Raw genomic sequence first — 23,859 nt, forward strand, 5'->3', positions numbered from 1 at the left:
GCCATCACAGAATTCCATCTTTGCTCAACTTTCTTTTCTTATCCCTAATTTAATGTTGTAAAGAGGCAGAAGAGCAGGCATGCACTCGACAGTGGTCTGTTAGCCCAAGATCACTGTGAAAGCAACAAGACCCAGGCTTTGGGGTGCAGCCTGCTGACCTGTGCTCTTGGACACCACAGCTAGGGGAGCACTGAGAGCAGTGGAGTGTTGTAGAGCTGGAAGTCTGTGACTATTACCAGGTACAAAGGAGCAGCAGGCGGGGAAGATGGCGTCCAGGGGCTTGTGGTACTGATAACTCTAGGCTATTGACTCATGGATTACCAAAACAGGAAAAGCTGTTACAATAAAGACCATTAATTAGGAAAACTAAGTGACTTGAATTTTAACAAGCCTTTTGTTGGCAAGGGGTTACAGGAACCACAAAGCAAACTGCTTTTCTGAACTTTATAGGAGTCTTGAATGTGTCTCCAGCTGGGGAAGAAGATGATCCCCGTAACCATGGCTTCCCTGTTACTGCAGCCCAAAGCTTATGAAAAACTTAGTCATGGTGTAGAGCAGGTTTTTGGGCATTTAATGCTTGGTGTTTGAACCTGGTGACTACACTCTGCTTTGTCTGGAAGTTGTCAGCATATATAGCTCTATGTTCTCTCACTATAAATTTTGCTATAAACTCAGAAGTTTTTAGACTGGATCAGTGCTCTGCTAAAGCTATTGGGTGAAGACTATGCAGAACCTTGCAGTCCATCCCTGTTCAAAAATTATAGATAAATAGCGGTGGTGTTTAACTGGTGTAAATAACAGTGGCAATCTGTTTTGCTGGGGATCTCACAGGGATTACAGCAATGATGGATCTGATGCATGTGGTACTCTTAAGTGGAGCAAAAGAGCTACAGGAGAAGCAGGAGGGTCACACTGAGGATTGCTACTTGAGTGGGAGAAAGGTCGGGGGGGCGGTTAAGCTGAAAAACAGTTTGAGATTTTCAAAGATCTCTTTCCTCCTTTGACAGGATGAACATTATCATTGTATTAGGAATATCTGGAAGGTATTCAGGATCAGAGACATTTGTGAGCTTTGTCGTGCTCTATGTGATCACATCAATAGCTGTAAATGGTGTTGCTGGCAGCATTTGATGGGCAATTGTGCAGTTAATGTGGGCAGAAGAACAAGGTGCCCCAGCTGCACGCTCCTCTGCGAGTCTGGAGAACGCTTACAGAGGAACAAGGTAATAGCTATTAAAAAACAAACTGGTTGTTTGGTTTCTCTGTGGACTGAAACAATCGCTATATAAGCAAACCTTGGACAAGCTCACTAAAGACTTTTCTTCACACGTTTCCTCCCTTTTCAGTTCTGACTATCTCTGGGATAAGTAGAATCCATCAAGAACTAGGAGTTGCTTCATAAAAAAGGCCAACTTTGAAGATCAAATTTGGGGATTTCCACTAGAGTGTAAATCAATAAGCACTGCAAGTAATAGAAGTGAATTCTGAAAATATATACACATGTGTGCTTGCTGTGTGAAGGCAGTTATTTCTGTGTAGGTCACTCCTTAACAATATAAAAAATGGTTACTTAAGGACAAGTTCTGAAAAGACCTCAACTTTCATCATCTTCCAGGAGTTTAGCAAGATCTGAGGTAGCTCAGCAGCTTGCAGAGTAAGGGCCTTGTTGGCTGTTACTTGTTTAGGTTCTCAAATATCATTATCATAAGCTTTAACTGGTCTGACTTGGTGTGTGTTGTGAGTGCTTGGATTCTTGTCTGTATTCAGCAGCTAATCGAAAGGGCTTTTTTTTTGCTCTACATTTATGTTGTTCCTTTAAGTACTCTTTTTCTGTGGTGAGGGCTAGCAATTTACCTGTCCTGTGCTTGGATGTTTTTGCTTTTCTCCCTCACCCAGGCCATTTTGATACAGATCAATTGTCATATTTCACTATTGCTGGTCAGAGATACCAAGCCTCCCATCATTGGAGACTAAACAGCCAACCTTCCCTCAGCATGGCATAACTAAGGGAAAGAGCGCTTTGGGCTTTGAAGAGGATTTGGCACTAGGTCTTAGCAACGATTAAGGAAAAAAAAAAAAAAAATTACTCAGAATATAGATGAATAAATCTCATGCTCAACCCTTGATTGTTGTAGCCACCTATGGGTCAGAAATGAGGAATGGTTGGATGACAGCAAAGAGTGTGCAGAAAGCTCTATGCTCTCTGTAACCTAAACATAGACAAAAGAGTACATCTTTAAACCTTTGTGCATTTCTTCAACTTTACTTCCACAACAACAGAAAAATTACTTGACTGTACTGCTTCCTATGAGGTGGGGGGAAAGAAAAGTACACTTCTGCAAGGCTATGGTAAAGCCTAAAGTGTTTCAGAAGATGGTGGTCTTTCTCCAAATAGAGATTGTGTGTGATTAACAACTAATTAATGAGTAAATTTATGAATGAGTGAATTTAAATCTAATCAGTTGGTGGGGATGATATATTAGAACTATATTGTTAAGGAGTGAGGAAGGTGGGTAGTCCAACTGAGAAATCTCTTTTGTTATATAGCTAATCCAAAAAACCCAGCCATTTTCTTTAGCTCTTCAGAATTTAAATACAATTTGATACAACTGTTTGGTCTACTTGAAACAGTAACTTGGTTATCTACAGAACTCAATGTAGTACATTCACAGGAGAAAAATTGGTGGGACGTCAGAAAAATATTTCATTTTCAAGGGCTATTGGTTACAACTTGGTGAGAAGTTCTCTCTTCCCTCCCCCCCGTTTAATCTCAGTACTGGCTGTGATTTATTAAGCTATATTTCCAGGATAACATACTGAGATGATGATTTTGTTGGAAGACCACACTGAAAATTGCACTGAAATTGGATGCAGCATGAGAACCATCATAATCAGGACTTCGCCACTGAAGCCTAGGAACAATTTTGTGGAGGGTCATGTTGCATCTTGTCTAGGGCTTTCACAAATTAAAAATCTATTTATATATGAATTTTAAATCAAAGCACAACCATTCTGTGCTTTGATTTAAACCAGTTGCATTTTTCTCTTCACCTCAAACATGGACTGTGTTCAGCATTTGCATTTGAATGTATAGCAGTGTAAGTCCTGGGAAAGATGTTTTCTTTTGCAATCAGGTAAACTGTATTAATGCTGCTAAATTTCTAACATAAGAGACTAGATAAGACATGATGATAGCAAACTGTTGAATTGTTATTGTAAGCCTTCTTGGAGGGGAACCAAGGCAGATGTGAGACTTGAAATTTCTAATGGGATGTACTTCTGTAGACTGCCTTTTCACCTAGTTTCCCTCTTTCCTTTGCCTCAGGAGTTTTCTAGTTGGGTAAGGCAGGTCCCAGTGATTCTGCATGTATGGATCTTTCTGTAGATCATTGCCCATTCAGATTGCAGTACTGAGACTGAAGTTTGATGAAAAACTTTATAATAATAGAGTAATGGATGCTGTTAAATATCAAAGGAAAAAAGAAAACCTAGGGAAGGAGGAAAACACAGGAATCAAAGAATTTGGCTTTTGTTGATTTGTATCTCAGGAACACTAAAATCATCCTGTAATTGTTCAGGTAAATAACATACCACTTCCAGAAACAGGGTGGTTTGCAAGCAAATTCAGTAAGTGGGATTTTCTTGTGCATTGCAAGACAGCCTGTGAAACTTTGGTTATAAAGCCAAGGTACACAATTTCATTTGGAAATTCTGACCAGTGGCATGTTGTGTATTCTCCAGGTGTTGCAGTCTTGGGTAACAGTTCCATTAATTGCTAATTTATAGGGCTCACAAGTCTGGAGGTAGCAGGGGAAAGGGCAGAGTCTGTGATTGTCTCTAGATCAGTAACCTTTTCTTGGCATTTATGTATGTAACAGCCTGGATTCTTCTCAGTCCTTAGAACTCTGCAATTCCTGGGTCCCTTTTTCTTCAATACAAATAAAATGAGGGTGACACCTACATCCTCTCTGGAGAGTTTTAGAAACATTCATCAAAATTTACAGGTATGGGCACCTTCAGCATGGTTTATCCCCAGCAATGAATGAATTATTATTCTGGAATCTCCAGATACTGAATCTCTTACCTTGATTCCTTCCTCTGTTCGAATACTTACACCTTACCTTATTTGGTAGTAAACTCTTTCTTCTGGTTTTAATTTAGGAACCTATGTGGATTAATCACCCCCGTAAACAGAGGCATTCCCTTTCAATGCCTCCTTTACTCTGAATTCTGAGAAATACAAAGAACTTAATTTCAACATGAGAAGTAGGCTTGGGACCAAGTTGAAGATCTGTTGGCAAAGGGACAGTGAGGGAGGATAGATTTCTTCAAAGTCATCCATCAGCAAGGTCCAGTGCAGAGTTTAGCACTTAGGAAAGAAGTAATTTCCATGTGGAATAAGTCTGAAGTCATCCATGAGTAGAAAAATACTGGAAAAAAACTTTTAAAGTTTGAGATCATCTACTGACATGGCTTTCTTTTGGGGTTTTTTGTTGTTTGTTGTTGTTCTTCTTGTTGTTTTGGTTTGGGGGTTTTTTGGTTTTGTGGTTTTTTGATTTATTCTTTCAATTTTTATTTTGAGCTCATGGAACAGTATCTTCAAGGCATGCTGAGCAGTAGATGCAAAACACTTCTTAACGCTTAACTGCTCTTCTGATGCTGTGGTTGTTAGGCTACTGAAATTCAAAGATATGTTATATTAGCAGCAATATATATTTGTATGTGAATGTGTAGAGACATTGTATTCAACAGAAGGGTTGTTTGGGCAGAAAGAGAGGAAAGCATGCTCTTTTTGTGCCTGTGGCTAGCTTCCATAACTGGCTCACCCTGACTGGATAAGATTTGTTATTTGTAGAGCAGTGGCTGCCTGGAGAAATGCTGTAGCAGGGAGCTTAGCCTGTGCGTCTAGCAGCAGCCTTTATTAATTGCAGCAGTGGGTGGAAAATGCATTAGCCTTATTTATTACTGTTGGGGGGTTGGCCGTATTCATTCTCCCAGGATTGCTACATGCTTCTAAAACTATATCTACATGGAATTTGCTCTTCATTCTCCTCTTTTTCCTTTCCTTATTTTGGGGGTACCACCGGCAATGCTAAGTGTCTCATTTCCTGCATTCTTTTCTAGTAAAGATGTCAAATGGCAGAACCCTAATACCAGCCAGAGGCCCTTCAGGATGCAACAAAGTGGAGGAGGTAGTTTTTTCAGTAGTCATTCGGCTACTTTTTTGTTTGTTGTTCTTTTCTTTTTTTCAAGGAAAAAGAAAAGAAAATGAGAATTTCTAGTAGAAGGAGAACAACGTTCTTCGTCATGATACTCTCAAACTTTCCGCCTTTCTTCATCTCGCCTTCCATTGAGAAGTCTGGAAAGATGTCTGTGTTTCAGTACTGCCTGAGGCATTCTGCAGAGGTGTCTGCTCACAGTAGATAGAGGAAACCGCATAACCTGCCAATGCCGCCTTCATGTAGTGCCTGTATCTGCCCTCAGCAGAAATGTTGGCCATCAATGCAGGCTAGCTTTTCCCAGTGGTTGCCAATGCGATTATACAGGTTGTATTAAGATGGGGAGGGAGGGCTGGCAGAAGGAATAACTTAAAGAATTATTTATTCAGGCAGCCCCAGCTGGCTGTGTCATGAAGTCTGCCACTCCAGCGCAGGTCATCTGGATGGATGGGAATCAGCCTTGAAAAAGCAAAGCTCAGCACTAACTTCCCGAGGGAAAAGCTGTTCGTGCTTTGTACCTGCAAGGCATTTATACAGCATAATTCTGTGCACAGTACATCCTCCTGCTCTCTGGTGCCACGAGTAACAGAAATACTGACATAGACATAGCGTTGCTGAGATCATTCCCTGCTGGTTTTGAAGGTAAAAATGTTTTCTTCCCTGTGGGAGCCTACAGATACGGGGTGTTGATAGGTATATCTGAGGTCATATTATCTTTGAGGACAAGGGCCCATGTGTTTATTCATTATATCTGAAAACCTACGGTGAAAGCACCAGAACCCACAAAATGCGCTAAGCTGAAGAAACTCTACCTCTGTTTTTGGGAGCTCTTCCGACTGTATCACGAACTTGCAGCAACCAGCACTTTTCCTGCAAGCATAGATGGGAATCATGCATTTGAGGGGCAAATCCGAACTTTTGTTCCAAAACAAATTAAAAAGCTTTCTAGCTTCTCTTATTTGGGAGAGAAACCTGAAAATGAGAAGTTCTAAGTTTTGGGAGATAACTCCAAAACTATTGATTTTGAACTCTTATAACTTCCAAATCCGTTTCATGAGGGATCCAATAAATGGAGTGGTGAATGGCAGTAAAAATTTCAGATTAAATACATGCAAAATGTGGTTAATTTGAAAACAAAACCTTGCACTTAAAATGTTGGACTCGGATATGAACTGATATGATAACAGTGGTAAAGAAACCCTGAGTTCATTTCAGCCAACACGTGGAAGGGTTTGAAAAGCATTAGCCTGTAGTTGGAGCCCCCAAGTCATATTTAGCCTTTCTACTTCCAGTGCTGCCATATTCCATTTTTTAACATAAGAAACAGCCTAATTTAACTCTTATCTTCAGAGGCTTAAACAGGAATTTGGTCTGAGAAGACTGTGCAGGTTCCCTTGCTAGTGTTACTTGCTCTGTTTTATGAGTGCATGTGATGACCTGTGTATCTTCATAGGGGCTGTTCACAGCACGATTACAGAGATAAATGAAACATGGTTAAAGCTGTTAAATTCCAGTGTCCCCTTATTGCACATTAAGTCGTGAACTCTACTGAACAAAATAAATTTGGAAAGAAAAGTGATCTAAAGTACATCTCTTCTAATAAGGGCATATCATAATTTCAAGAATTACTTCCCAGTGTGAGGTTTTTATGGTATTGCATCTGTTTATGAACATTGTACTGAAATTGTGAATCATTCTATAAATGCTAACCAAATCAAGATAGCTCACTTTTAAATATCTCTGTCTCTTGGTTTCAGATCACTGTAAACTTTATTTCATAGAATCCAGAATTAAAGGTTTAAAAAAAAATACAGAAAAAAACAACAAACAACCCCCCCAAAACCCCAACAATCAAAAAGCAAGACCTTCCTCTAAATGTATTTTTTTTATCATCTGTCCTCCAGTTCTGGAAGAGGAAATTCTGCAAACCAACTTTAACTCAGGAAAGGGAGGAAATAGCAAACTTGCTGTGCTGAAAGAAGACACAAAAGGTAAAATACAGCTTTATCCAGAAGCCTCTGTGTTCAGTTATGCAACTTCTTTGAAAGCTGCAGCTCTTGTCCGTGTCAGAGCAGTGTAACTGGACGCAGAACACTTTTACCAAAGAAAAGAAATTACTAAGAGCTGATACAGATAAGCGTTTAAAAATTGCTAATATGAAATGCTCTCTTTGTATCAAAGCGTCAATGGGTGGAGTGTTTCCTTTGCATTTTCACAGATAAAATATTGTTTCTTATGGTGACTTACTCAGATTACTGCCTCAAGAACTGAGCAAAGGTGAAAGGATTTGTTCTACCTTTTCTAATTCATTTCTTGAGCACTTTTATTGCCAGATAACTTGCATATTGAGTAGCATTTACTATGCTTTATTAATAGATTTTGCTTGTTGGTCTTTTTTTTTTGCTGGGGTTCTTTTTTTTTTTTTTTTTGCAGCTCAGCTCCTGGTATGTTAAAAGTTTTAAGTGACACCTAATGCCCTGTTAAGTTGTTAAGTCCTACAACAGCATCTGGAAATGATATCTCTCTCTTTAGCTGGATTCTTGGAAGAGAATTCACTTTAACTGTAATTCCTCCTTTACCTTCCTTCCCAGTCTTATCTTCCCTCCTTCAAGAACTGACAGGGGAAAATAAAGACAAGTTATGAGACAATTGATATAAAAACCTGTGTACATGTAAATCTAAGTTACTTTATATAAAAGGAAGGAAAAACAAAATCAGAACAGTACTGGGAGCTATGTAATGGGAAATCTGGAAGGTTTTTGTTCCATCTTGCATTTGAAGCACAGAAAAAGAAATTTGCAGGTGATGGGAATCTTGATACTGGCAATGAAAAACAGGGATGTACAGCCCTGTTCTAGGGGTGAGAAGAGCCAGACTAAAAAACTGGTGAATAATTTTATTTCTCTGAAAGGAGTTAACTTGATTAACATACAGACAAAGGTTATTACAGCTAGCATGGGTCAATCTGTAGAGAAAAGCTTCAAAAGGAGCTAAAGGTATAGAAACGGCATGCATGAATCTTTGCATCAAAATAACACTTCCATGTTTATACTTCAGAGTTAGTCATTAAAGTTTGCCAGCATGTTTTGTGTGGGTTGAGAATAACAATTTCTGTGAGACTCATGATCTAGCTGGGAAAAATAATGCTTCTCGTGTGAGTTTTGTCATTTTAAAATTTATGTAACTGAAACTGCATGGAGAAATTATTGGTTGTAGATAGCTATATTTGGTGATTTAGGCTGCTTAAGAAAAGGCTTAATAATTCACATTCTTTCTGTAATATATTATTGACTATACATTAAACCCACGCAAAGGTAGAACAGCTGACATGGCTGGAAGCCATTTGGATGCCACCTCTGAAATTGAGGTAAGGATTTATATCTAATCCCCTGCATTTGAAACAGAAAACATACGACTTCAAATCAGGAGTCAGGGCAGCAGCTCTCTGGACATGATGGAGGAAGCTGGGGCATAATAGTGCTTCAGTATTTTATTATAGTGTTACAGGGAACAGTGCCAGGTTGTTTTTTTACTTCTCACTTTATCTAAATTGTTCTTCAGTATTATGACCTGCATTGTCTTACTACAGGGGTAGTAAAATCCCGAACATGCAGACCCTAGTATTAGCATAGCAAAGCTCCACGTAAAAACTCACAGTAAATCAGCCTCGCTGCAGCCAAACCACATGTAAAAGCAAGCTGTGAAACAGACTCAACATCGCCAAACCACATGTAAAAGCATGCTGAAAACCACCCTCCGCATAGCCAAATTATATATAAATCTGTGATGGAGAACAGTCAAGGTTTATGTGTTTATTGGAGTAACTCAAGGCTGCAGAGAATCTCCTTGCACAAGTCACCTTCTCACCCACCTAATGCCTGAGCAATTCCATCCAACAGTGCACCGGACAGACCCGCTCCCAGGTATTAGGTCCTCAGGTAGGAGAACTGGCTTCAGTAGAAATAAACACAGCACAGTGGATTTGGGATCAATCTGCTCTATATTTGGAAGTAGCGAATGAGCAAAAGAATCAAGCTTAGAAAGAGCAAAGGACTAATTTTTTTTCTTGTCTGATTCAGACAGAAGATATTGCTGGGTTATTCCCACTAATACATCCTATTAACCTCTGACCACATGGAGACAATAAGTCAGTCAAGGGCCAGAAAAAAACATCTGGTTCCTGTGACTAATCTTTCTAGCTAGAAATAAGCGAGATGCAATTAGGAATCCCATTTTCAGTTGTTCTGACTTCAGACAGTCATCTTACGAGTTTTATTAGATGAGAGAGAATACTGTAAGAATTGAGCTGCCAGTTCACTGACATTTCGTACCTTGAAATGCACCCAGCTTTTAAATAGCTTTGTGTGAACACATTTCATGTATTATCATCACTGCAGGTAGTTATTCATGAAACATTTTGGGGGTTTGCAACCTTTTTCTCACAGTAGGACGCAAAGCACTTTACAAAGGAGTTCTGTATCATCATCTCCATTACATAGCTGTAGAAACTGTAACAGGGAGGCATGAAATGACTTGCCCAATGTGGTGCGGGAGGTCAATGGCAGACCTCGGTGTAGAACCCGCATCTTTTGAGCCCGCATTTCTAGCTACTTAATATTATTCCTGGTTATCTGCTGTGGTGGGAAGTCCCAGTAATGGCTGCTGTTCTGGGGCTAGCCTAACAGAAATCTGGCTAATAAACGCTGTTTGTGACAGGAGGTTTCTTATATCAGTATGAAATATCCAGTTCTCTGGGAGCCAAGAAAGGCTTGTGTTGGAAAAGGCTGCTCACAGAAGCTGGTAGAAACGCATTTAAGGGTGTGCTGAACCAACAAGAGTTAGTTTTGCTTTTCTCTTGCGCTGTTTTGTTTGAACATGTTGTTGTTTAATATGCCAGTAGGGAGTTTGGGAACTGACTTCTGTGAGATAATCCAGGATTCCTGGCCCTTGACACACAGTATGGTTGTTGAAATCAGGGGGTCACAGCTTCCCTCTGTGTAAAGCAGAAAGGCTTGACTGGCTTAGGTGGAGAAATTTCAGTGTATATGTAAGTTGAGGATTTGCCTATGGGAGCAAACTTGGATTCAGTGTAAGAGGCGACTAATCTATTAAAAACATTTTTAGATTTTAAAAACAATTTGATCAATAGACTTTTCTTTTTCCATTTCCAGTCCCCTGGCTGAGCAGTCTGTCAGAACATCAATACTGTAACTTATTTACATGCTTTACTAAGTTCTCCAAATGCGGTATCTGACAACTCATTTTTCCCTTACTCATTCCAGGCTTGTCTTTGCAATCGTGCCTGATTGAACATTGCCAGTAAATACAGAAGTGTGGAGCCAGACTGGTACAGAGTAGTACAAGGATAAGGTAAGATGCATGGCTGCTTGCCTACTGTGTGCTCCTGGTTGATACTTGCCCCGTTTTAGTCCCAAATGTTAGCTATTGCCAGGTGAGAAGAGGAAACAAGAGCAAGTCTTTAAGCATGTTTTGGTGTGATCTACATCTTTTCTGCTCCTGTGGAGAAAGGCCACGGGTTCAGGCCTGTGAGATGCTGACAACTACCTATGCCCTTATTTTCCCAGCTTATGCTTTTCAGCTCATTAAGTCCCTTCTTCAGTGCTTAATGCACTGACCAAAACAGCAGCAATCGCACCATTAGGCGGCGTTACCTGGGCGTCTCCCCCAGGGTAATGTCATCCAAAACGGAGAGGAGGAGCACATGAGTATGATGAAGTTGGCTCTATACATGGCAACTCTCCAGCTCTGGCAGAAGTTGGTACACTTGGTAGAGGTCTGAGCATCTCATTATATGGAAGAGATTATGGAAGAGGTGATATTTAAAAGCAGAACAGAATTTTTTTGCAGTATGTTAACAAGGTCAGTATTGTCTCTAAGACGTACCAGCCAGTGTATTTATCATTAACACGTGACATACTCGCGCAAAATATTTTCTCAGGACAACAATGGTAGTAACAGTAAAAATACTCAAAGTAATACAGGAAATAAAACAGCCCCACATCTCAGAAGTGATCTTATAAAGCCCAGTGGCGTTATAATCATTTAGCACAGCAACGACTCTGAAGAAACAGAGAGCAGAGCAGCAAGTGAGGGAGGGGAACTATTGCTATTACAGTATGGAGATCCAGGGTAAAATCCTGAATGCCAGTTTTGCTATTGATTTGAATTGTTTTTTAATTGTTTTAAGAACAAGAGTAAACAAGCAGAAGGGAAAAGTACATGAAAGTGTTTAAATGTGGAAGATTTGCTTTTGCTGTCTGTGACTATGCGTTTATATTCTGTTCATTGCTTCTATGCTATTCTGCTGCTCCCTGTTATATCTCATTATCTGATGTACTTTAACAAAATATGTGAACTTAAGAACAAAAAGCCAAACAAAGCCCACATTTGCTTGTGCCAAATCTTATCTCTTTAATATAGAAGGTTAATAGTGAACACAGCCACAGTGTGGTTTAAAATATTCTTTCTGTCTCTGAAAATTATACTTTATAATCCGCTTTTAACTACCTCCACCACCACGAAATCAACATGTATAAGTATATTCTTCTGCTTTATGAGGCTGCTTTAGAGGCTCTGCAGATCACGAGATAGAATCATATCTCCTGAAACGCTTGTCACTTCAATACTCCATCAAATTACTGTGGATAGAATTAGTTTTTCCCACTTGCAGTTCAGTGGGAAAATCTTTCCTGGATCTCAGTGAATGCCCCAAGCCAGGGACTGATTTGGCAAGGTCAGACTGAAAACATCTCTCCACACTTACTTAAAGCGAGGCACGGCTCAAACCCTGCTTTGTCCAGCTGTCAAAAGCCTGAAGTGGGAAGTTAGTTCAGCCACAAAGACATAGAGATTGATCAACTAGAAATACTTCCATCAGAACTTAGGAGCTGAGGTGTCTCAGGATCCTTCTCTCCAGGCTTTTCAGCAACTATCCCTGCCAGAAATACAACAAACACCCATTCTTTTATTAGCCCCTTTGGTATCTAATAAGACTTGGTTTGACAACTCCAGCTTCTGGATTCCTGCTGCGGCAGCCTGCTTCTGCTTGCCTGCTCTTAAGATAGGAGTCTGTGGAGGCAGGACCTGTATTTACAGAGACACTGTATTTAAGTATCTCAGAAGAGAAAGGCGTTCAGAAATGTTTCTTCAGCGAGAGCTGGGGAAGAAAATTTAATTGAACTACTTTACCCCTCTCATGAGTCCAGGGGAGAAAACCCATGAGGGTTACTTAGGACTTCAGAGATAGATAATTTAGGAGTTCAGAGCTACTGTGTCTGTGAAAGAGCAAGGCCACTTTTGTCATGTCCTGCACACCTTGAACAGACTCAGGAATTAAGCCTGTACCTCCCCTAAATCCTCCATAGTGGGAATGAAATCTGAAGGACAAGGAACACAGCCTGATCTTCTGTTCTTGGACAAGAGTTGTAGAACCAACACTGAGGAAATAGTGTTTCCTGATGTGTGAGCTGAAAAGATGAGGTGGGGATGAAAGAAATAGGACATTCCACGAAAACCTGTATGCAGAGAATTTTCTGACTAGCTGCAAGAGGCTATCAAAATGGGAGCAAATTTCCATTTCCATCTAGTCTTTCTTAAAGCCTGCAAGTGCTAGTGTAATTCAGATCTCTATTTATTTGTTTGAGAGACTCACCGAACTTGTCCTGCTTTTTTTTTTTTTATTGTGCCTGATTCAAGCCTAAAAAATATAAAACCCACAAGGTAAGGGGTTTCCTTCCTGGTTTAAAAATATCCTAACCTCACCAATGACCTTGATACACAGAATTTCCTTCACCTTAAGCCCTCCAATTTCTCAAACAGTCTTCAATCCTTAGGATGTGCCCTTTGCCTTCATCCTTATTTCTTGGACAATCAAACCTATTTCTTGCCTGCTTTTTGGGCAGATAACCTCAAAATATTAGCACTCGGGAAAATTGGATGGATTTGCTTCTAGAAGGGAAGATGTTCAAATAAAAAAGTGCTTTTGAATGTACTGTCTCTACTTATCCTTGCTTCTTTTTTTAATATCTTTTCCATTGTTTCATACAAAATTATCACATTTCCAGAAATATTTAATGACCCCATTCTTATTCTTGAATCATTTTATCTCCAAGTCTGTAACTTTTATTCTGGGTACTTCTGGAAACAATTGAACCCAAGACTATCAGCTCCTTGGAGACTGCTTGATTTCGTGTGCCTCATCAACATGTATTCTGGAAAGGTCAGTACCAGACCCACGAGAAATAGGGGAAAGCTTGAAAGTGCTACTTCGTAGTGGTATTCTTTGTAGTATTCCCCAATGGTAGGCTTGCAGTGATGTACAAAAAAAAAAAGGTAATTGAGAAATTTACATCAATCAAAGCAGTTAATCAGAACAAAATGCTGATTTCTTTCTCCTGTTCAGTTTCTTTTTGGATGGAGTATAGTTGCTGATATGTATGCTGGGTCTTCTAATCCTTTAATGGGGGCACAGGCTTTTGAAGACTCCCTGTCAGAGGCGCTATTACCAAATATATGCTTCTAATTTAACTTCTCATGCTGTATTACAGTAGCCTGAAGCAATTTTAGGTGTTGGGTTTGTGAGAAAAGCCCAATGTTGATGTTTATCAGATGACCTTTTAAGGGGTAATGTGGGGGTTATCCATTGGCACGATTAAGACCACATGTAGGTCACTTTTCCCAGGCATTTCTTACTGCTTTTCAAAATCCCATCTATTTTTACCCAAATTCAACCAGGTATCTTTCATCTCTGTTATGTTTATGGGCATTACAAAATGAAACTGAAGCAAAGCATTTGCTCCCTTGGAGTAATTTCTACTTGAAAAGTCAAGAAAGCTTGCATGCATACATATATAGTGGCAACACAAGGCTGTTACAGATACACTTCTACTTTCTTTTATTTTTTAATATTTCAGGTGTTTACAGCAGATTTCCCTTTTTCCCTTCCCCCCTGTTGTCCCCTCTTACAAAGGTTTCTTGAAAAGCTATGGAGAAGTGACTTTTCTCTGTGAGATTCAGCTTTTCATGCTGAATCTGCACTGACATCCAAACCCAAGGCTAGGTGCAGCTAAGCAATCCTTATGCTCAACCTCAGCTCCCTTCTCAGAGGCCTGAGTAGTCAAGCAATGACCTTGCAGTCACATCCTGATATGAAACTGCTGCAAACTGGGGTTTTTGAAAAATCCATTATCTCTGTTACAGAAGAGAAGGACAGAAGACAAACCTGCCTCAACGTTGTGCTTGTGAGTATCCTTTTTGCTGCCTTTGAAGTTCAGTATTTCCCTGGTGGTTCATCATCTTGGTAGAGTCCTTGCTGAAGACCAGCTGCCAGTGCTTCCTGCAAGTCTTTGAAAACATATTATTAAAAAATACTGTGTTTTCTTCTTTTTTTTTTTTTTTTTTGCCAGACATAAGATCTTTGTTACTGGATCTCTGCACCATCAGCTGGGATTGAACAATGAGATGGCATGGTAAGCTTTACTGCAAAGCAGAGTTCAACACAGGCAGAGATATAAAGGCCAATGTTGTGCTTAGATGTTGTCCAAAGAAGAAGGTGATGAGTCAGACGTTCACAATAACTATGAGCCCTTTTAGAAGAGGAAATAGGACAAGTACCTTATAAAATCTTTAGATGTAAAAAACAGACTTTAAAGGACTTTTTCGCTGGATCAAGACCTACTCACTTGTGTTCACGTAAGTAGCTATTCAATATTTTGAGGTAAGGTTACAGCATGGCTTGTTTAAAATAAATGCATGTCGGTGCAGTTAATATTGAGCATCTGGTGATATTTTAAGGTTTTTATGCCTCAGATTTGTAGTTCATTAATTTGAAGCCCTAATTACTGCCCTGTCACCAGCCAACCTAGTGCTGAGACATGCTTAGGAGATACAGGGGAGAGAAAACTCAAACCCAAACGTTATGTATGTGCTGCCTTTGAAAGAAGTTAAGGGAGAAGTAGTATGTATGGTACCACAAAAGGTGGTACTAGTGCAGCAAAAAAATTCATTCCTGCTGACCTATTTTGGGGTGTGTTGGTTTTTTTTTCTCTAGGTATAAGATATTTTTTAAAGCTTGGTTTATGTGAAGGTACACTGTAATCAGACTCAAATTACTGTACTTAATATAAAGTTACTTGGTGAAATGTTGGACCTGTGACATAAGATACCAGAATAAGGAGCACTTGTGGCTCACTTCCACTTGAAATGCTATGAACTAGTGATGTCTTTACATCAGAAAATGAAGCACTCATTTCCCTGGGGTTAGGATGTCTGTGTCAGCACCGTAAGAGTACTAACAGGTTGTAATGTTCCCGCTCGGCCTCCCCAGGGCTCCCCCCATGGCCCAGGACCCCATTTCAGCCCAGCCTGGGACCATCAGCCCCTCACCTCATAAACACGTGCCATTTCTTTACCATCTACCATCAAGTATCATGTTCAGGTTCCCGAGGGCTCAGTTGCAATCAAGGTACTGTGCATCAGACACGCTGCGGTAGCTGATCCTACAAGCCCTGCACCATGGCAAATGCAAAAAAACCATCTTCTTTACCTCTCTTCCCTTGTGGGGTGAGGAAAGTGGCATTGCTGGCATGTCCTGCAGGCTGAGAAATGTGTACATGAGCAGCCACCACCGCACAGCCAACATGTGCTTACATGTTAAGCCACAGGAATGTGATTATGAGGCAGAGCTTTTCATCGGCTTATACCACAAAGGCAAAATGCTGCCCCCACTGAAGTCAGTGGCAAAACTCTTGTTGGCTTTGACACAGCCAACATTTCACCCTTCTGATCACCGGCCTCTGAGCCTGCAAGCCTGGCTGCAGAAGGGGCAGTTCATGACTTGCCTATTCCAGAGGATTGGGGAGCTTTAAGATTTTTGGAGGAGTCTGTGGTAGCACAGTAACCGTGGAGGCCAGCAGTCAGGTTTTGCATTTTCCATTGCAGTCACAATAGCTACTTATCTTAGAAAGCAATATGCAGGTAGGGGCTTTACTGAGAGCATTTGTGGATCTCCTTGTAGTCCAAATGTATGAATTATGTTCAAATAGCATGGGAATGGCTTGTCTATAAATTCTAGTAATAACAGCCATGTTGTACTCCTCTCCCTGCTTTTGTTCCCTAGTAGCTTGCAAAAGCAATTAGCATCAAATTTAAGGTTGGATTTAGCATGGGGTTTGGGAATTCTTAATGTGAAAGAAGGCTTTGAAAAACTCAGTTTTAGCAAACAGCAGCTAATAATAATGATAATAATAGAGATAAGCCAATTCATATCTCCCACCCAAAATATTTATATAATGAGTAATTAATTGTATTTTATCTTCTTCTGATGGTGGGTTGCTAACCTTTGCATTGCAGCAGACCTGGGGGAGCTCTCATACCACCAGATGCCAAGAATATGTGTTATTTCATATTCTGTTATTTGCTTTGGGTTTAAGGTGGTGAGAGCAAATTCCCCTGCAATCAGCCCTAAGTGGTTTTGCAGTAAGTCTTTTAGTGCTTGAACATCTCTTTTCTTTTTTTTTTTTTTTTGAGGGGGGTGTGGGAAATCCCTTTGTCTGCTTTTTGTAATTCAGACATTTACCATATATCTGGAGAGATGCATTTAAAAAAAAAAAAAAGCAAGCCCAAACGTTAGAGCGTACAAAAATTCTGTTGTCATTTTATCTGCCTAATTGGGCCTAAAAATAGCCTGTGGGAAGGAGGACCAGCAGCCTTGAGTGTCTGAGGCAATTTGTGTCAATTATTTCCCAATGTACCAGTCACAAGTGAAAGCCCGTGCCTGAGTGCCTCCATTAGCCAGGTGTCAGAGCTCTCTGTTTTCATTTCAGGGTTTTTTTTTTTTCCTGGGAACAGGGGGTGTGTGCACCAAAAAGCACTGAGGAAGAACTGAGGTCTTGGCTGATCCAGGAGGGTGCCCAGAGCAGCTCTGCAAGTGAGGCTGGTGCCTTCACTCCTCTGTCATCACCAGTCCCTGAGAGCAATCACCACCCACCAACAGTTCCTCGAGATAAGACCGAGCCAGCTGGGAGAAGAAAGCCTTTGATATTTCCCTGCCTTGCTGAGTAAGTATGCCATAACAATAATACTTTGAACTTTAGCAGCACCTTTTCATACCAGGGTCCGAGTGTTCCACAAACATTCATTCCCCAAGCCTAAACCCACCCATTTGAGGAAATTTTATTATTTTATTGTACTGCTTTAATGGGCCAGATCTTCCAAAGAGCTCAGCACCCATCTTGCCTACACTAGAGAAATTATTTTCTTTGCATGAAAGAACTGCAGTATCTGGGTTGCCACTTGAGATACCCATGGCCAATATCAGTAAAGTCTATGCAACTCCTGCCCCAAAATGCTTACATCCTGGACTTCTGCAGGTGTGCACATATAAAGCTCAAACACTTGTAAACTGCTTGTCTCCTGCTTATAACCTACAGGGACCCTCATGAGCCTCCTGATGAGAATTTTTCTGACAAAGCAAAATTTCATCAAAACCGCCCTAGTCTTAGTCAGACCTTTTTGTTGTCTATAGCCATTTTTGTAGCTAATGTAAAACATGACAAGAAAAGGAGATATATTTATTTTGTTCATCAGAACTACCTTCTGTGATGCTATTATATTTGCAAATGGAGCAAGAACATACTTGTTGCAATTATATGCAAGCATATAAATGAAAAGAGAGATGCTGCATCCCAGATAGGCATTGTATTTTGCTTTGGTAAAGCATGCAATGGGATTAAACTTTGATTTTCATCTCCTGTCTGCTTTCTCAGTGAGAAAATACAGCCAAGGCCAATTCTGGAGTTGATCTATCTCTATGGAAAGTTGATTTTAAAGTGGTGCCAAATGTCAGTGAAGAATCACAGTTAAGGTTTCCACATTAATAATAACACTGTCTCATAGGGAGGATGAGCTAAGAGTGCTCTCTGCAGCCCAGATGACAATATACATGCCTTCCAGTTACTGGTCCATTCAAGGAGCATACACATTTTCTTTTCAGTAAGGACACCATCTGTATAGCATTCACAGTCTTCAGCTCTACCCTTTACCCCGTGTCTGGCCAGAGCATCCAAAGGGTAAAAAGCCTTTAAACTTTACATGGGTTGTAGCGTTTGGGTCCTGCTCCAAAGTAGAACAATTCACTTCAGCTTTCATTTCTCCTGATGCTACTGAAAATCAATGAATCCCCTTGGCCTGTTTAATTATTGGGCGCTGTAACTATGTTGGTTGCTCCTGGGAAATACTGTTATTAGCTGTTCCTCTTCCTGAAGTATGCCAAAGTCTTTGGTCATTCAAATCCCAAGAATTCAAGGCATATAATTCATATGCTTGTTGCAGTGACCCTGATCTCTTAAAATTGAAAAATAAACTTCAAACACGCAGTTGCTTATCCAAGCCAAACTTCTAATCTTTTGAGATTTACCCATCACAAATCATAAATGCAGAATGAAAAAAAGGGGGAAATGCAGAGTGATAGAGCCAAGCTAAAATCTGTCAAATATGTCATCTCTTCAAGTCAGGCTGGACTAACATGGAAAATGGGAGACAGCCTGATGATTGCTTGAACTTCCTTTAACATGTACTCCTGGGAAAAGAGAAAAAGACACCAAAAACTGAATTAAAAAAAAAAAAAAAAGAGAGAAAGAAGAAACAGTATTAAACCGTTTGAACAGTCTTTGAACTGCTGGAAAGATGTGCCCTCCAAACGACTTTCTTAACTTTTCCTATAATTCAGCAGCTGCATTTCTCACAGTTCACATCTCGGAGCAGACCAACATAGATGACTGGGCATATAAGAATAACACTGACGGGAAGGTATGTATGGAAGGTGCTAATCTTTTGTCATTTGTATAGGTATGTAATCATTTGGCAGATAATCTCCATTTTTTAAAAGATAGTCATTCATTTTAAAACAAAGGCCAAACTTACTGTTGCCATGAAGCTCTGACCAGTTTATACTTTAGCTTTAGTGCTCAAAAAATCCTCATAATTAAAGGTGAGAGATATTCAACTTGTATAAATCAGCATAGCTTCAACTTCCTTGCAACTCAGACTGTAATTGAGCATCAAGTACTCCAGCGTACATCTGTCCTCAAACTGAGCTTCTCTGCCACTGGATGGCAATTGTCCCCCCTCTGGACAGTCACTGCATCAATAAGGCAACTGAAGGTGAAATGATAGAAATCAATCTGCTTCTCATTAGTGAGAATAGAGGTATGCCAGGGAGAGGGATCAATGAAAGGGTGAGAAGATGTGTTAAAAGAGGGATTGAAGAAGGAAGTTAATGCTTTTCAGATAGTTCAGAATAAACTTTGGAGTACTTCTGGATAACAGTGTCTCACACGAACAGTGTTACATACATTCTGAGTATACACACTTCTAGATAAAAGGAGTTCAGGGAAGATGTCTCTTTTCAGCCTCTGAAGTGAGGCAGGTGCTTTTATGTTTTCAGAGATTTTGTAGAGTTTTGAAATAAGAACCACCCATTTTTCCTATAATGAGCATCGGAGTATATAGGTGTACTGAAACTGAGCCACTGAACATGCAGACATTCTATAAGATATGTGTGTGAGTTTATACTTGCCTACACACAGATAGCACATGTACAATTGCATAAGAGCCACTTATAAATACTTACTTCCCTTTTTGCTTCTAGGTAGCATATTCCTGTATTTGTATCCCAAATAACTTGCAAGGAACAAAAAGTGATTTGTCTATAAGCAGAACTAGAGGTGGGGAAATTTTTCACTTGAAACACAATGACAACTATATTATTGAGGTAGCTCTGGAACAGCTAGTGTGGACACGAGGAACGGTATGGCTCTGCTACTGGGAAGCCGCTTGTCTCGTGCCGAGCACCTTGCATTTTTCACAACACAAATATGGCATTGCTGCTTCTGGGACATGGGCCAGCTCATTTAAATGCGGTGCTCAAGAGATGGAGGAAAGTCAATTTGCCATGACACCTTTTCCATCTTGCTGCCTAGCTCACTGCTGCAGTTACAGATGGCCAACATTTGTGTCTTAAACATTTAGCTTGAAAAACATCGGCTTTTGTATAAAAAGTATTTAGTGCTGCAAAATATTTCCCTTAAATTTAAATTTTCATCTTGTTTCAATTTTTAGAAAACATCTTGAAATTTCAGATGTTGTTTTTTCTCCTTTTCGTCACCTTCCTTCTGTCTCTTACTCTGTTTCCGAACACAGTAGAAGTTTGCCAAGTTTGGAGGATTCAGGGGGAAGGTTCTCTTTTCTTCCCCACTTTGTAATTATTTAAAGCTTTACCTGTACTGTTAGTGAAGTGCATTCAGAGTTTGACTAGCACAGGTTCTCAGCATCCTACCACACCTCCCCGTGAGTTAAATATAAGGAAATTAAAAGGTTTCTCCTTTACATACTCTGGGAGTTTTCTGAAGCTTGCAAAATTATAAAATGAATGTAAAAAATGAGTAAGCATTTTTTAAAATTTGGACATTGAGATTTTTCTTGCAGTCAGTGGCAGATGGAAACTATTATTGGGAAAGAAACAGAAGTGAAAAATTTTACAAATATTTTGGGTAAAAGAATGCACTTTGTCCCAATTTGAACTCTGAAATACAAACAACTTCAAAATTGAGTCTTTAGAATACTCCTCTAATTATCTCCGCGCCTTGTACATGCAAGTTGAGAGCAGGGTCTTGACAGGCTTTGGCTGAAAAGCAGGGTTTCAAGTTCACAAGAAACCAAAAAACCTTGTCTTTTCACAGTTGGGCTACATCCTGAGTGAGACAGAAATGAGTAGCTTTCAAATTCCTGGTGAACTGGAATTTCTGAGAATATTTTCTTATGAATACACCAGAACATGTTGCTTTGAAAATAAAGCCTGTTTCCTCAGAGCTCCAGATTCCTAGGCCTGCAGTAGTCCTCAAGGAATCGAGATGTATGTGTTTTGCTGAGAAATGTATTTGAGATGTACCACTTCTTTTTTTTTTTTTTTTTTTTTTTTACAGGATTTGTTGCCAGGCTCAGTGGCAGCGTATAGAATTCAAAATGAGCTCCTTCAGCACACTAAATCTGCGTTTTACAACTTAACTTTGCTTTCTTCAAAAAATGGAGCGGCTGGACTTTGCTCCTGTCTGTTTAGAGTAGTCAAGATATTTGTCTGAGGATTGTATTAGAAATTTTGAGTAGTTTCAAGGCTCACACAGAGAGCTACGTGTGTCGTGCTTTTACTTTTTTGTGTGCAGGTTTGCTGTTTCATAGCAACACAAACTAGTTTAGGTCCTGCAGAGGTACTATGCAAAAAGGGATGGATTCTGCATGTCCTTCCAGAAGGTCATATTAAGGAAAAACCTTGTTAAGACAAAGAGAACGTGCATCTGATGACAAGCAGAGGGATGATCAGAGGGATGGAGCACCTCCATCCTGGGGTTGTTCAGCCTGGAGAAGAGAAGGCTCCGGGGAGACCTTATAGCAGCCTTCCAATATCTGAAGGGAGCCTACAGGAGAGCTGGAGAAGGGACTCTTTGTCAGGAAGTGTAGTGACAAGACAAGGGGTAATGGTTTTAAATTGGAAGAGGGGAGATCTAGATTAGATATTAGGAGGAAATTCTTTACTGTGAGGGTGGTGAAGCACTGGAACAGGTTTCCCAAGGAAGTTGTGGATGCCCCATCCCGGAAGCATTTAAGGCCAGGCTGGATGGGGCTTTGAGCAACCTGCTCTAGTGGAGGTGTCCCTGCCCATGGCAGGGGGGTTGGAACTCGATGATCTTTAAGGTCCCTTCCAACTCTAACCATTCTATGATAAGCATTTATTCCCATCGGGTAATGTGCAGAGAAGTGTATCTGCTGCTCAGGAACACAAGTTAAGATCAGGCTCACTACGATGCTCATGGATGAAGGTCTTTAAGAGCAATTCTAGAAAGCTGCTCTTGCATTTTTTTAGCATCTGAATGATGGTTATATACTATGTGTACAAGATGGCTGATGGCTGCTTTTGCCAGGTTTTCATAATTTGTGGCTATTATGAGCAAATAACATATTTTTGGCCACCCGGGTAGAGATAGGAAAGGCTGCCAGCGGTCTGCCTCTTCCCATGGCGACATGCGGCAAGCCCAGAGCGCCCGGGCTTTGTGCTGGGTTGGGCTACGAGCGCAGGGTGGTCACCCTGCCAGGACCGGCGGCAGCGGCCTCGCCGCAGGGCAGCACGGGAGGAAACGCAGAACAATCGGCAGGGAAATCCAACCCAAAATAACGAGCTGGCCTCCATGAAGGAAAGGTCACTGCTTGAAAGCCACTATTTGAGAGCGGGGAGTGGTGGTGAAAAAAGAGTGAGCAAAGGAGACTCAATGCCTCTGTGGTTCCAAAGAATTCCTTTTTGTAAGCAAAACAATGCAGGAGAACAATGTAAATACTTGCAGTGCTTTCGAGGCAATAGATTAATTTTTAATTTTTTTTTTCTTATAGAAAGTAAATTGGAACTGCTTCCATAAACAATAAGCATTGGCTACAGAAGAAAGTGTGAGCTTTTGCAGAGACTTAAAAATAACCAAAAGTAAGGAGCGTATTGGCAAAGCGTTCTGTTTTCTCGGAGTAGTAGGGAAAATGCGATGCAGCTTCAACATTTGAGGAAGAGAAAGGCTAAGAAAGCAGATTGGGAGACATAATGTGGTAAACTTCAAATCTGCCAAATTTTGTTTGAGAAGCCAGTGTTTGATAGGTTACCTCACGATGGGAAGAGCGAAATGGATTGCAGAGTTTGCCAACTCCTTCCCCAAACATTTAAAAGCTTTCAAAATATTGTTCTCCAGTAGACCAGTTTATTCCAACAAATTGTACTGCCAGGTACTATGTCCCAATTCAGTTGGTGCTTAAAGCTGCCCATAACTGCATATTCATGAATTCCAAGCAAAAATCATGGTTTGCTGTGTTCATGCAGTACCTGGCACAGGATGCACAGCACATAAAAAACCACCCAAAACCCCAATGCATTAACCTCAGCAGCTTTAACTTTTTAAAGGCATGTACTTTGCTTTATCTAGCACTAAAAAAAAAAAAAAAAAAGTTATGTAGGTGGTGTTACCTGATTCCTGACCTCTCTAATTACACTAGTGCTAGCGTTATGGCAGCTGCTGTTCTGCTGCTGGAGAGGGCTCTTCTGCTGGTAAAGCTTATTTGATTTTTCTGAATGAAAGTAAGCTGTCTGGTATGCCCCAATATATAGCAGTAAAACACTGGCTGCAGTAAAGAGGATCTGATGCTTTAAAGCAGCAATTTTTTATTATAGTGTAGGCAAGTCTTCAATGAGGTAATAGTCACCAAAATGTTGATATTACAGCCAAAAGGCCTTTATCACATGTTGAGAAAAAAAGAGACACTGATATTTTTGTGCTGGCTATCTGTGTTGGTAAATGCAAGTTTACTCTATATAGCTTTCATTTGGACGAAGTGGCTGTATGTTTCTTTATTTCCTTCTCCCATTAGAAACATAACATGGCTGAGAAACAGTTGAAGTTTATAGGTATTTCAATATTAGTGTCCACCTTTCCTGTCCCTTGCGGTTGCGCATCAGTCTGTACTTTTTAATTTTCCTTTGACCTTTGCAGTTGAACTAAAGTTCAAAATGACTTAAAATTACTTTTGGGATATA

This window comes from Numenius arquata, chromosome 7 (genome assembly GCF_964106895.1).
Source record: "Numenius arquata chromosome 7, bNumArq3.hap1.1, whole genome shotgun sequence".
Classification (NCBI taxonomy): domain Eukaryota; kingdom Metazoa; phylum Chordata; class Aves; order Charadriiformes; family Scolopacidae; genus Numenius; species Numenius arquata.